Below are 12,152 nucleotides of genomic sequence, written 5' to 3'. Positions count from 1 at the left end.
GGCCTAGCTTTATTCTGGTCACCATGGGCAAAATCGACTCAATACGTACAGGAGACAGCTGTGCCCACATCGTAATCGAATCCCATCCAACTCCTAAATATGTTGTCCGCTGCACAAGAGTGAGCATGCTCTTTTTTGCATCTTAGTCCCAAGCGTTTCATGTGGTCGAGCACGACGTCTCAATGCCTCCCTTTCTGCCGCCATCTCCTGAAACTGGGCTAATATCAGTCAGTTGTCTATATAAATGAGGCAGCAGCAGCTGCTTACCACACTCCTTTGGGTGATGCATCATCGAGGAGAGACCCTCTGATTACTCGTTTTCTTTGTGGCACTCTGAGACTGAGACCTGCACTGTGCATGAGAGCACCGGCCTGGGATTTGGCCATCATATTGGAAGGCTGTAGCGTCTGGACCAATCGGACACACACAAATTATTCATTTATTTAATGAATAATCCAGCAAACTCACTGTGAAACTTTCACCAAAAACTAACATCCCAAATGAAGCTAACAAACTGGCAGGACGGTGTCTTGTTACAGGGAACACAGAGAGTTTTTACGATCGAAAGGAATGTGGCCGCATGTGCAAGAGAGAGACAATGGGAAGAAACAATCTTCCATGCAGACTTCACTGCATTAATCAGAGACGAACTGAGCTAGAAATGAACATGCATCCCAGAAACTGTGTGAATGAGTGTGATGTTTTGTGTCCTATTATGTATACACCATGGTATGTATTTTATTATACAACCAACGGTCAATGTAACCTTACCTGTTTCAAGTCTCCTATCTAATTAATCCTCATTTGATGACTCACGCTTTGATGTACATCACCTTCTCTTAGAATGCAGTGTGGATTTGTTATATCTATCTGAGTATTAATTAACAGAAAAGAGGTAAGGCAGATTTGAGATAGCGTCATAAATCTTCACCACAGAGGAAACTCCCGCCAGACAGTCCACCCTTCTCATTGGTACAGCAAACCCAGAGAGGGGTGGCCATTCTCAAGCTTTATTAGAGACGGACCACAGTGACCGCCCTCTCTTCTCAGCGCTTCTCATCCGAACAACAACGCAGTTTCTGCTGTTACTGGGGGAGGGGGAGGGGGAGGGGGAGGGGGAGGGGGGGGGGGTGTATGTTTGTTTAGTGTAAGTTATGTTTGTGATTTAGTTAATAAAATTTGTGCACAATTATGAATTTGATTTCTGATCCTCTGTTTGCATACAAAGTCCCTATTACAATCTTGATCCTGTTACATGCTCTAATTGCTGTACACAATAAGGAATAATTATTTTTCAGTGACCATGAAAGATACACTTTTCTTAGAATAAATGAATAATCGAAGAGTTTGTTGGAACTGATTAATTGATTGTAATTTTAATTTGGCTTACCTCAAAGTTAATCTAATTAACTGACCCAAATATTAATAATTAATCATAATTGGTAATTATGGATTATTATTAATATTTCCCCTTTGAGCTAATATCGTTACAAGGCCTTGCTTTGGCTCCCTTTGAGCCTATCAAAGAGGTTCCAGAAAAGTTCCTCATTTGCCCCTATTATGGATTTTTGAAAATGACCTTTTATGTAGTGTGTAAGATAGCTCTAAGTGAATGAAAACATCCTGCAAAGTTTTAAATCTGAAAGTGCACCGTATATAAAGTTATTGTCTTTCAAAAGTAAGAGTCGTCTCTGAGTCAATTAAATGAATCGTTTTTCAAACGAGTCATAAGCCGTTTCGTTGTGACGTCAAGACGAAACATTAGAATATTGCCTGCCCACTTATTGCATGCGCAGACACCAGGGAAAACTTGAACCTCAAACCAGCAGCTGATTCCTGTGGATACTGGATAGCATCATGTTGAGAAGACGGCGCTGTGCTCTATAATGTGAAGGTAAAGCCAGTTTTTTTTCACTGCCCAAGGACAAGCATGTGAAGAATCAGTGGTTAAAGTTAATCTTTACCACGATATCACAGCAGTATAATCCTAAACTTTTGCTGTGTTCCCTTTATTTTACTGAAGACTGCTTCTCAAATCTCAGAGTTCAATGTAGGATTCACAAACCGCTTGCTCTTGAAAGATGGTGTTCAAAAAACTTAGCTTTGAGTTTTATATTGTCTAGGTCTCTTGCTAACTGGTTGACTCACATTATTACTGTCTTACTGAAATACTTCTGCTAATCAGGTGTGGGCAACGATTACCTATAACTGTGTCTATTAATGCAGACTGTCTGTCGTTCTCACTACTTTGAAGAAATATTTGTTTTACCAACATTTATGTTACATCAGATCATTCACTCGTTCAGCTCGGCTAATGTATACATTGTATACATGCACTGTTATTGATACAGTTTCCATGTGTTCACCGCAATATATTAGAAAAATACTCTGTAAATAAATTATTACAAGTAAAATAATCGGTTTGTTGATGGACATGCACTTGTTAATGCTGATGGTGAGGAATTACAGTTGCAACATCTCATATAATGTACCTCAAACTGAGTAGTGTATCACTGAGAAACGTCCTGCTCGAGCCATACTTGTGATGGAGGTTCGGGTTGAATAACAGTTCTTCCAATGTTTGATCATCGGACTCACGCTCGCATTGATATGGTAAAATCGACGTCATTATTCGTTACTGTGTTTAGTTTACGGTGTAGGAAGCCTCAGGACAAGCAGAGCTGACATTGTCATGGCAATGGGCGGGTTTTTTTCCGATGCGCTGTACACGGTTGGCAAATCACAACAGACTGAGCTGTCTGGCCAATCAGAGCAGAGTATATCACGGAAAGGAGTGATTTAGAGCGATCGATTCATTTGGCGAGTCGTTTGAGAGTCATTGAAAATGTGATGATGTGCAAATGTATATTATGAGGAAATTAAACAGGTTTTTTTTTTACCTTTGATGCATGTAAACAGGTTGTAGGAGACTCCACAACAACATTAGTAAACTTTAAAATAGCATAATAGGGGCCCTTTAAAGACTACAGAGACTTACAGGCTCTGTTGGTAGCTCCTTTGTGCCTAGAATTTGTACCTGGCATGGTGAAAGCTTTTCTTCACCCTAGACCGGGTTATGTGTCTAAAGTCCCCACTAATATTTCAGGGCCTATTATGTTGCAGGCCTTTTGTCCTCCTCCCTTTCATTCTTCAGATCAGGAGAAATTTTATCTGCTGTGCCCAGTAAGGGCTTTAGATGCATAGGTCCAGAGGCATTCCCTCAGTGTCTTGTTCCCTCTTCAGGGAACCAGGGCTACAGTTGTAACCTGAGACATTTTTCTTTAGTCAAGTTAAAGTTGACTAAACGTCTAGGCGGTTTAGACTAGTTTTAGTAAATGTAGTCACATTTTCATCGTGCTGCATAATGGTTAAATTGATCACAATTGTTTTGCTCAAAATTGTAATTGCAACAGCCATTGTTTTCACATTTCATCAGAATTATTGCACTTTCACCTAAGTACAAATCAAGATAGGCTAATGTCAACTCGTACGCATGCTAACAACAAACAGTTTTACTCATTCTACATTCTACGACAAATAAAATGAGAAAATTAATGAATTCTATTATTTGTACAAAAATAATAACAATAATAAGAATAATAATAAAATATTCATCATAGCTCAGACACAATAATTGGCTCTGGTCTGGGCTCCCCCCACCCCTCCCCCAAACTCCGCCTGTGAGGCCATCCCTTAATTGCAGATTGTATAAATGTAGATGTAAAACCCACCAGGTCCATTTGTCTGTGTCAGTTATGGCACGACTGTATGCAACTCTTCTCACATTTTGGCCTCTGCTGTGTGTTAGTGGGCAGAGTCAGTCTAACGGTGTATCTATCAAGGAGATGAGGATACTTACAGCTTTTACCAGGGAGGAGATGTGGTTCTGGGAGGGATTTTTCCTTTGCATTCCAGCACAATACCATTGGTTTCAACTTTCACGACCAAACCTAAACTAATTAAATATAAATTGTGCGATATGGTTTTATCTTCTGGAAGATAAGAAAAACATAACTGTTTTTAAATCATACTGACTGATCTATTTGACATAATTTTAAATAAGTTTACTTTGTTTTATTGCAGCTTTACCCCTCGAGCACTGAGGTGGATGCAGATGATGATCTTTGCTGTGAGAGAAATAAACCAGCGGCAAGATCTTTTGCAAAACCTATCTCTGGGCTACCACATCAGGGTCAGCGGTGATGACATACCTGTATCTGTCAAGAGGTCTTTTCTCCTTGTCACTGGACAGCCAGAGAGGGACAGTGGACAAAGCTGTGAAGACACACAAAAGCAGCCAAGCCCTGTAATTGTGGGAGAGGCATCATCAGGAGCAAGGGCGCTGTAAAGGGGTGGAAGGTTAGGACGATTCTAAGGGCCCAGGCTGATTTAGGGCCCAGAAGAGCAGACCCCCTTTTTCTTTTCTTATTTCTTTTCTCTTTTTTATACATACATTAAATGTGCTAGGGCCCCTCATGCACTAAATTTGTATTTTGTCCGTTTTGACCATAGATTTAATATTTAAAAAACAAAGAATGTATTTACTGTTTCAGTCACACCCCTCCCCCTTACAATGGTTCATTCCACCTGCGCTGTCCGAGCTACGATCGCTAGTGTAACGTCTCTTGCTTATTGCACTTGCTATGATGCAGCGCAGACAGTGACACACGCAGGTGTCACATCAAAAGTTAGGGCATCAAAAAAGGAAAGGAAAGAGAAGACAGGGAACGCCGAAGTCGACAGTTGTCACACAGTTTTTCAAAAAGAAAGGTAGCTTGCCCTATTCATTCCAAAACTTTCAGAGTTACTTATTTTTGTTGCTACATGACCTGCTTTTATCTAGCTAGCTTAGTAAAATAATTACTGATTTATGATTTACATCCAACAATAATAACATCTCTGGGTTATCATGTCTCTACACCATAGACTGTAAAAAATAGCTCTACACAGATTCAGCGGCTTCTGCACACCCACGTCCTCCTTCTCCCCCCGTGCGAAATTCGCGTCCGATATTTTAGCACGTTAAAAAATAAATACAACCTCACGTTATGTCAATCACACTTGCACACTGCCTCCGAAACTTTCGTCCGTCAAAAAAAAAAAAAAATAAAAAAAAAAAATCGGATCGGGTTCGATTTTCTGCGTTTTCCGCATCCGTAACAAGGGTTTGAATGGTGTTTTGACAGTTTAAAGCCACAGAATGACGGATACGAAAAAACGCATGCGAAAATTTCGGATTCAGTGTGCAAGGACCTTCAGCCGAACAAGGTGAGCCTGAGCGCGAAACTTCACGAAGATTGAAGCCTCTCAACACGTCTTATCTACTGTGTTCGCCACATGATGATAACTTTACAAAACAAAAAGTAATCTATACGCTTCAAAAATCACAAAATCAGTTTGCCGTGTGTGTCGTGTGTTCTGTGAAGTGACAGTGCTTCTGCTACGATCGATTATGTCAAACTTGACGTTCTTAATATGAATAAAATGCCCCAGAAAAAAATAATATAAAAAACTGAATAAAACATGTGTCTGTAGTAACCATTGGCTATAAGGAGTTTACAAAATAGATATTTTAATATTTTATATTATGAAAACTAAATAGGCCAATAGAAATAATATGGTTATTATGTGTGTGTTTGACTTATACAAAAAAACATTTTTCTTGTTTTTGTAGGCTTTGTACTCATCTTTAGACATTTTAACTACGCAATGTGCGTATCTTTTTTAAAGTAGGCTATACAGGGCATGTTTATTGGGTTAAATTTTATCTGTAAAAAATGTAGGGGGCCCAGAAATTTTGGTTTCCATAGGGCCCAGAATTTCTGGCGGCACCCCTGATCAGGAGTCTCCATGGCTGTTCTGAGAACTCTAGGCTCATTCAAAATACCCTTAGTAAAATAAAATCATTTAACATTATGTTATGTTTTATCACTTTGTCTTGGTAATACATATTGTGAACTTGATGTATGTTTTCTGATTATTCAGATTCCCTTATGGTGTGTGTGTGTGTGTGTGTGTGTGCATATTTACATTTGGTTTTCAGAATGTATTAAATAAAGTACATATAGATTTGTTCCAATGACCGTTTTATTAGAGTGATATCTGTTTGTTGTCTTGTATTTATAGTGCATTGCTAATGTAACAGGGTTAAAAAGAACATTTGATTTAAAGAGTATTGTGTGAATTTCATAAAATAAGGCATTTGGTTGTATTTATTGGTGTTAGAAGGCTTCCCTCATGTGGCTATTAATGGTACTGCAGATATTGAATTTTGTCGCTCTTCTCTTGCCGTACCGCAGCAGATTCAAGTGTCGACGCTGTGGGTATGTATGGTTTTTCATGCTCTGACGCATTAACAAATTAATTGTGAAAATTATACGTTTCAAGTGAATCTTTTCGACGGAATATATTTCATACATATATGTGAACATATAGATAATGCATTTACAGGGCTCGACATTAAGGCTTGTCCGCTTGTCCTGGACAAGTGGATTTTTTGTAGGACAAGTGGAAGAGAATATTAGTTGTCCCACTGGACAAGTTAAATTTCAAACAAAATAAAATGCCCTGTTACTTAACGTTATGTGCCACTCATTAAGTCTATAATTTTACAGATTTAATTTTACCGATTTGAGACGTCGCATCACTGCCAGATTCAAACTGTGCTTTCGCGCGTTGACTGGCGCTGAGCCAGAGTCGGACGCGTTCAGCGCTGCCATATATCACAACTAAGCAGTGTTTTTAACCTCATAATGCAGACCTGCCAACCTGTACGCATTTTGCGTAGCGGATCCGCATTTTGACTTCAAAGTACGCTGGTACGATTTGTCACTCTAAATTACGCAAAAACCTGCTGACGCCTCTGTGCACGCGCTGTCCTCAAATCAAGCAACAGCAAAAGAAGAAGAGTTCGACCAATCATAGCGCTGGGTTCATTCCCCAAATAGCAAGCGGGGATGATTGACAGATGCGTAAGGCCTATCATTAAAAAGAGACTGAAAATCGACAGCAATAAAGATTCCCGCTCGATCCCCCTTCACTCCCGCGGCCGCCGTCTGGTCTGACTGAGTTCATAAGCGAGGACAGTACAGTACGGTACTTCTGACTCCTGAAGGTAAACGGCCTGGGCTCGATGTGGAAAGTTGATTGTTGAGTTAACTTAATCTTATGGATTCGATGATCACACAGATCGCATGGATTATCTTAAAATACTCCGTTAAGTTATTCATGGTTGGTCACTCAGAAAATAGGAAGACATCATTCAGTCATGCAAATAATAAAATGCTGAACAATAAATCTTGAAATCGCTATGGTTTAGTGATTATGAAAGTGCTGTGATTTGTGGATTACTGATAAGCGCGAGTCTGGAGAAACAGGCGTTTATTTATTCATTCATTCTCAGTGTTGAGAAACGTAGCCTTCATGTGTTACGTTATTGTGTTAATTATACCTAAAGTACCTAATTATGTTACATATTTATTTTGTACGAAAACTAGCGCGTCAGTTACTTATGGATTAAAAAGTACCGTTGTATCAGTGCTGCGCGAGCTCTCTCACAAACGCAACGCGCGTGCACAGAGAGAAGATCATTGTAAAATTAAAATTGACGGGCTATAGTTTAAATTTTGTTCGTGCTTGTTTTTTTTTTTTCTGTCAAAAAGCATTTTGTATTATCCATCCCTGCTTTTAAAATTCGTTAAATGACGGACGTTTTACTGTTAACACAGCCCTCATTATATGTCGGATTCGGAACTTATACTTTATATTATTTTTAGAATAAGTGATTCGTTATGCTATTATTGGACTCCTGTCTATTCTTGTCAACTGTTTTCTATAAATATGTTTGGTTAACATTTATTCAGCTAAAATGTGCAATGTTCAAATGCAAAGACAGCACGTCATAAATCGAAGCCCTTTTCCCTGTGGTATGTAGTATAGGATATTGGAAAATAAATTAATTAGCTAATCTTAATTGTACACAATGTTCCCATGTTTTTTTTATTATTTTTTTTACTGCGTTCTAGGGGTTTCTTCATTTTAGACTAGTTGACCAGCACACATCATATTATATAATGCATGTGTGTCGTCGTCCAAACCGCCCATACAACCCCCCCCCCTCCCCCGTCGTCGGTACGCAAAAAAAATTTCCATGGTTGGCAGGTATGCATAATGTTTATTTTAGGTTTCAGATATTTAAATACACATAAGCACGAGTAAAACAATACATTTGGAGTTTGTAAAATACACACTGATGTCTATGGAAGCAGCAATAACAATCTATTAAAATATAATTTGCCGACGTGTGTTATTCATATCAGACAAACATAGTGGAAGTAACTATAAAGTTTACTCTATTCTTCTCAGTTCACCGGCCACTTTCTTGCATTTATTTCGGGAGAAACTGATGAATTCACGTGCTGTAAATCCGACTGACAGGACAACATGTGGCGCCCATCTCATGATCAAGATTATTTATAAAGGTTTTTAAACAACCAAACACACTCACTCACACGTATTTGAGAATCGGAATATCAGATAGGCTGATTGATGACATGGTAAGCAAGTTTGTGAATATTTTGAATAAAGGAAAAGCGAAATAAAAGCGACACATCTGTCATACAGTATTATTGTGGCTGCGGTGTATCGCGTGACGCGTCGCCATGGAAACATTAAAGGGAACGTTCGCCTTGAAAAAACTCACTCTGGGGGGTGGGGGGGTCAGTTAGAATATTTTAAACTTACGCGTGAAAGGGTTAAAGAAATGATCAAAAATAAATATATGTGTGTGCTGTAAAGTGGTTAGAAAAAAAAATCGCAATCGGCAGGTCAAACTCAATGAAAAACCGGAATCAGCCTAGAAAATTGAAATCGGTGCATCTCTATGTCTACAAAATTATTTTAGATATAGTATACAGTAAGTCTAGCTAGCTTAAGCTTGTCTAGCTAGCTTGCAAATTCTGAGGATACCTACAAGAGTCACCACTTCCTCTGGTGATACACTGCACACCAGCGTGCAAAGTATTACTTTGTATTCTGGAGTCTGGAGTCTGGAGATCCTTATTTCTTGTTGAAGGGGAACTCTGTTCTTGGGACACGTTCCTTTCTACTGTTTCAACTGAATTGTATTAATATTGATAGTGTTTGGATGCTTTCAATGGTTTGTTCAAATTCTGCATTAGCAAAACACAAAAAAACAATTAAATGATAAAATTATATCTTTACCCGGACAAGTGACTTTTGTGCATGGACAAATAAAACATAAATTTACTTGTCCGAAGGACAAGTGCCTCAAAAAGTTAATGTCAAGCCCTGCATTTAGCACTTTAACACGGTTGTTGTGAGTATTATAAGATGTATTGAATTTCCATGTGCGTCACACGTGCGAGCACGGATTCATTTCTCGTGACGATTGCGTCTGTCTTAACTATCTGACGATTATTTGTATTATGATTTGAGTGAATGTGTAATTTCTATCTTTCTAGTCCATATGAATGTCTGCAGTCTGTCATCAGCCAATGTAAATTATCTTTCTTCTTGTTGTTTCCAAAAAAAGGTATGTTGCTTTCGAGTTTATTCTGTTTTAATGATTAATGAAGAATTACTGATGTTGTCTGCAATTAACTATTCTGTACATTTACACTGGTGTACTTATTATAAGCATTATGTTAAGTTTTTCACATTGTATATCATTACTATGCGTTTAATGTGAATAATACGAGTTAGTGGTAACCGCAGCAGATTCAAGTGTCGACGCTGTGGTCCATATGAATGTCTGCAGTCTGTCATCAGCCAATGTAAATTATCTTTCTTCTGGTTGTTTCCAAAAAAAGATAAATTCGAGCTGAAATTTGTGAGTGTGTCCTTCCACATCCGTTACACTAATCGTACTAAAATTTTGTGTTTTTATATTTTAGGTAAGCTACTTTGCATCCTGTTCCTGTCTCAGTAACAAGAGAGAGTTTCCAGCATTCATGCGGACAATGCCAAGTGATCTATTTCAGATTAAAGCTTTGGTAAAACTTGTATATTATTTTCAATGGACATGGGTCGGGTTGATCGGTGTGGATACAGACTATGCTCGGTTTGCCATCCAGCTCTTCCTGAAAGAGTCAGAAATATTTAATATTTGTCCTGCTTATGTTCGCATTTATCCTGTTGCACTGACGCAAGATGCAGCAGAGGAACTTGTGAACATTTTGAAATCTTCTTCTGCCACAGTCATAATTAACTTCTCTGTGGACTCTTATCTGCATGGTATCCTGAAAGAGTGCAGACGGCAAAATCTCACACATCTTCAGTGGATTGCCAGTGAATAGAATGAATAGAATGAGGCATTTATATAGCGCTTTCATATGTACTACTGTACACCCAAAGCGCTTTACAATCATATCAGGGGCCTCTCCTCAACCACCACCAGTGTGTAGCATCCACTTGGATGATGCGACGGCAGCCACAGAACAACGGCGCCAGTGCGCTCACCACACACCAGCTATAGGTGGAGAGAGGAGAGAGAGTGATGGAGCCAATTCAATGTAAGGGGATTATTAGGAGGCCATGATTGGTAAGGGCCAATGTGTGGAATGTGGCCAGGACACCGGGGTTACACCCCTACTCTTTACGAGAAATGCCATGGGATTTTTAATGACCACAGAGAGTCAGGACCTCGGTTTTACGTCTCATCCGAAGGACGGTGCTCTTTGACAGTATAGTGTCCCCGTCACTACACTGGGGTGTTAGGACCCACACAGACCACAGGGTGAGCACCCCCTGCTGGCCTCACTAACACCTCTTCCAGCAGCAACCTGGTTTTTCTCAGGAGGTCTCCCATCCAGGTACTAACCAGGCTCAGCCCTGCTTAGCTTCAGTGGGCAACCAGTCTTGGGCTACAGGGTGATATGGCTGCAGGGTGAGGCCTGGGCCACATCAAAAGTCCTTTGGGAGGATTTTGATGATCTGTTAAAGGGAACATTGGGTTTTGCCATACGGAAAGCTGATATCCCACATCTTGGAAGTTTCCTCAGAAGAGTAAATGTTTCTGTTGTGCAGTTGTCCAATTTTCTCTCTGAGTTTTGGGAAGAGACTTTTCATTGTCGGCTGAATGAGTCCTTAAACACCGATGTACATGGAGAAGCAGCACAGAACTGGCCACCTTGCAATGGCAGTGAGAGTTTGGATGATGTGTACACTCTTTATTCTGATGTGTCACAACTCAGAGTGTCCTACAACGTTTATAAGGCTGTGTATCTAATTGCACATGCACTACATGACATGAGCACATGCGTGCCAGGAAAGGGCCCCTTTCAAAATGGGACATGTGGGAGTCTATATCAAATTCTGCCATGGCAGGTTTGTCTGCTTTACATTGTCAGCCCATACATTCCAATATACAGTATGTGTGTGTGTGTGTGTGTGTGTGTGTGTGTGTGTGTGTGTGTGTGTGTGCTTTACTTTGCATTATCCTTTCTCCCAACCTTCATCGAAGCTCCTTCACTACATGAAACAAACACATTTCACAACATTAGGAGAAGAGGTCAGATTTGATGACAACGGTGATCCTATTGCATCCTACGATCTGATGAACTGGCAAAGAGGGTCTGATGGCTCCCTTCAGCTAGTGAGGGTGGGATTCTACGATGCCTCCTTTGAAGAAGACAAGGACCTAATAATAGATGAGCCAGTAATTATGTGGCACAGAGGAGAGAAGGTGTGTGCCATCCCACTCATCACCAGATACTGTTTACTATGTTTGCTTTTCATTCAACTCTACTTAATGTTTATGGCTGAACTAAGAAGAATCCAGTTTCATAATTTAAAATGGAAATGCACTGTTGATTTTATTTTGTAGTAAACGTATACACATTTGAATTTATTTTACATAATGATACACACTCTAACAGAGTAGTGTTGGGCGATATGCTCCATTTTCATATTGTCCTATCGTCAGCCTGTGAAATTGGCGATAGCCTACACGATATTATCGTGAGGGGGGTGGGGCTGTAGCAACGTTGGTGCGCGACATTCAGCAACTGAGCGACAATGTTCTGACAATTATTTATTTATTTATTTTTTATGCTAGATGTGCCCCATTTAGCATGTTATGTTTTGAGGTTCATTTTTAATTAGTCAAATGTTAGATAATTACATACTTTTTA

General features: G+C 39.6%; 1 pseudogene across 1 annotated transcript in view; it reads left to right on the top strand.

Moving 5' to 3' along the window:
• The first annotated feature begins 3,835 nt into the window (after positions 1-3,835).
• Positions 3,836-12,152, top strand: part of LOC308694925 (extracellular calcium-sensing receptor-like) — a 38,640-nt pseudogene continuing 30,323 nt past the window's right edge. The window contains exons 1-6 of the transcript in view: positions 3,836-3,972; positions 4,084-4,331; positions 5,843-5,892; positions 9,915-10,308; positions 10,877-11,346; positions 11,483-11,704. The product of the transcript in view is annotated as an extracellular calcium-sensing receptor-like (transcript). The remainder of the gene's footprint in view (positions 3,973-4,083; positions 4,332-5,842; positions 5,893-9,914; positions 10,309-10,876; positions 11,347-11,482; positions 11,705-12,152) is intronic.

Source organism: Scardinius erythrophthalmus (genome assembly GCF_964197995.2).
Source record: "Scardinius erythrophthalmus genome assembly, chromosome: 8".
NCBI lineage: Eukaryota > Metazoa > Chordata > Actinopteri > Cypriniformes > Leuciscidae > Scardinius > Scardinius erythrophthalmus.
This window is presented reverse-complemented; position numbering and strand designations above follow the sequence as displayed.